At 60.2% G+C, this 3,102-nt stretch overlaps 1 long non-coding RNA gene across 1 annotated transcript; it reads right to left on the bottom strand.

Moving 5' to 3' along the window:
• Positions 1-751: 751 nt before the first annotated feature.
• LOC311427737 lies at positions 752-2,677 on the bottom strand. Its single transcript, XR_014687521.1, has 2 exons — positions 2,022-2,677; positions 752-1,932 (listed from the first exon to the last, which is right to left on the bottom strand). It is a non-coding gene; the product is annotated as an uncharacterized lncRNA (long non-coding RNA).
• Positions 2,678-3,102: the final 425 nt, after the last annotated feature.

Here is a 3,102-nt window from a genome sequence, read left to right as displayed (position 1 = left end):
TCTCCTCAAGAAACTGGCTGCTCATGGCTTGGACTGGCGCATGCTTCGTTAGGTTAGAAACTGGCTGGATAGCCGGGCCCAAAGAGTCGTGGTGAATGGAGTCAAATCCAGCTGGAGGCCGGTCACTAGTGGCGTTCCCCAGGGCTCGGTACTGGGGCCGCATGAGGGGATCAAGTGCACCCTCAGTAAGTTTCCAGATGACACCAAGCTATGCGCGTGTGTCGATCTGCTTGAGGGCAGGAAGGTTCTGCAGGAGGATCCGGAGAGGCTGCACCGATGGGCTGAGGTCAACTGTATGAAGTTCAACAAGGCCAAGTGCCGGGTCCTGCACCTGGGGCACAACAACCCCAAGCAGAGCTACAGGCTGGGAGAGGAATGGTTGGAGAGCTGCCAGGCAGAGAAGGACCTGGGAGTGATGGTGGATAGTCGGCTGAATATGAGCCAGCAGTGTGCTCAGGTGGCCAAGAAGGCCAACAGCATCCTAGCTTGAGTAAGAAACTGCGTGGCAGCAGGACAAGGGAAGTGATTGTCCCCCTGTACTCAGCTCTGGTGAGGCCGCACCTCGAGTACTGTGTTCAGTTTTGGGCCCCTCACTACAAGAAGGACATCGAGGTGCTCGAGTGATTCCAGAGAAGGGCAACAAAGCTGGTGAAAGGTCTGAAGAACAAGTCTTATGAGTAGTGTAAGACTCCTTCTGCAAAAGGCAACCCCCCTTGATGTTTCCCCAAGAAGGGCAGCAAAGAGCAGCCAATGAGGTTGTAAATCAGAACTTTATTTGAGCAACGTTTGAGAGACATGGGGTGTCACGGAGGTGTGCCAAGCTCTCTTTGTCCATAGCTGCGGGGCCTGTGGTTGTGCTTGTAGGACCATGTCAGGGTAGAGGCGGGGTCCCTGTGTGCTTGCTGCTCCTTCGATGGCTGTGGTTGTAGAAAGCTGCAGCAGCCTTCAGGTCAGTGGCCATGAAGTGACTGGGCAGAGGCGGGAAAGGACAGTGGCAGCCCTTAGTCTCCTCGGGGCTCTGTGATGGGGTGAGAAAGGAAAATGATCAAAAAGAGCAGCCCCAGCCCATGGCCAGGGGCAGGCGCTGCCTCCCTGCGTGAGACACTCCCAGCCCAACAGCAAGGCCATCCTTGCTGTGCATCGCTGACAGCCAAGAGTCAGCTGTGTTAGGCCAGGGCAGTGAGACCATAGAGGTGGGGAATGGGTTGGGGCAATCTTATCTGTCCTGGAGAGCGTGGTGAATTCTCCGTCAGAGTGCTGAAAGAGAGAGGCCAGGAGTGTGCCATGGCATCATTCCCTCACTGTCAGCGTGTCCAGCTGTAAGAGAGGAGGCGAAAAACCGAGCAGCCACCCCCTGCCAGCACTGGAAGCCATCCCTTCCTCCCTGTGCGAGGCTCTCCCAGCCTCACTGCGGGGCCGTCCATCTCACATCTCCCTGACGGCCAGGGGATGCCCATTATAGCCCAGCCATGTCACCCTCTGGCATGCTATGAGAGTGTGGTGGGGTGTGCATTGGGGATCGCTTATCTGTCCTGTAGAGCGTTGGCAGCTCTTCCTTCCTGCTGAGTGGTCAAGGGCAGTGAGCGGGGAGAGTGCCATGGTCTCGTCCCATCGCTGTGTGATTCTGGCTGAAAGAGAAGCAGCAGCAAACAGAGCAGCATCCCCTGTGACCACGGGCTGCCCCTGTCTCTCTGCCCGAGTCTCTAGCGTCTCACCGAGGCTGTCCATGTCCCGTTGTCCCGACGGAGTGGTCACTGTTGTCCTGGCCCGTGCATGTCCGTCTTCTGCTTGCTGTGAGATCATGGTGGGGTGTGGGTTGGGGCAATCTTACCTGTCCTGGAGAGCGTTGGCAGCTCTTCCTCCTAGCTGAGTGGTCGTGGGCAGTAAGGGAGGAGAGTGTTGTGGTCTGGTCCCATCGCTGTGTGATTCTGGCTGAAAGAGAAGCAGCAGCAAATGGAGCAGCATCCCCTGTGACCATGGGCAGCCCCTTCCTTTCTGCCCAAGAGTCTCTAGTGTCTCACCGAGCCTGTCTGTGTCCCGTCATGCTGAAGGAGCTCACTGCCATCCTGTCCCGAACGTGTCATCGTCCTGCTTGCTGTGGACCGGAGTGGGGAATGGTTTGGGGCAATCTTACCTGTCCTGGAGAGCGTTGGCAGCTCTTCCTTCCTTCTCAGTGGTCCTTGGGCAGATTCCAGGAGTGTGCTGTGATCTGGTCCCATTGCTGTCTGAGTCTGGCTTTACTAAGAGAAGGAACAAACAGAGCAGCATCCCCTGTGACCCCAGGCAGCCCCTGCCTCTCTGCCCGAGGGTCTCTAGCATCTCACCGAGGCTGTCCGTGTCCCGTCGTCCTGATGGAGCTGTCCCTGGCCTGATGGTGTCAGCTGGCTGCTTGCTATGGGACCGTGGGAGGGTGTGGGTCGGGGTGATGTTACCTGTCCTGGAGAGCGTGGACAAATGTCCGGCCCCGTGCTGGGAAGGAGCGGCCAGGAGTGTGCAGTGGTTCAGTTCGCTCAGTGTCCTGTAGGGCGCTGAGAGCCGTTGGAGGCGAGGGCCTGAGGAGGGAGGAGAGAGGAGCTGAGTTCCTCTGGTTGCCTTTGTGTCCAGAGCGGAGGCTGGAGCCGCAGCAGAGGAGCAGGCAGCCGAGCAGCCTCCCCGTCAGCACGGGCAGCCATGGCAGGGCTGCCCAAGCGCCCAAGTGCCGCTGGGGCCAGCCCAAGTGCCGCTGGGACCAAGGCCGTCCCTGCCCCTTTGTGACATGGGGCACCCCCTGCCTGCTGAGCCATGGGCAGGGCAGCACTGCGGGGGGGTGGGGGGCAGCAGCTGATGCGGAGCCCAGGCCCGGGCCGGGCGCTGGACAAGGTGCCCTGGTGTTTGGTCAGGGCTGCGGGGCCGTGCCAGCAGGCTGTGGGAGCGTGCTGGGGTGCGGCTGGGGCTGTGCTGCCTGCCCTGCAGGGCTCGGAGAGCTCCCCGCCGAGGGGGAGAGGCCAGGAGCGTGCCCCGCTTCGGTCCCATCGCTGCCTGTGCGTGCGGCTGGAAGAGGAGAGGCCAGCAGAGAGGAGCCCCCCATTGCTGCCCCACATTGCTGTGCAGGGGCACACGTCT

This window comes from Aythya ferina (assembly GCF_964211825.1).
Source record: "Aythya ferina genome assembly, chromosome: Z".
NCBI classification, from domain to species: domain Eukaryota; kingdom Metazoa; phylum Chordata; class Aves; order Anseriformes; family Anatidae; genus Aythya; species Aythya ferina.
The sequence above is the reverse complement of the archived record's forward strand: the minus strand, read 5'-3'. Positions and strand labels throughout refer to the sequence as shown.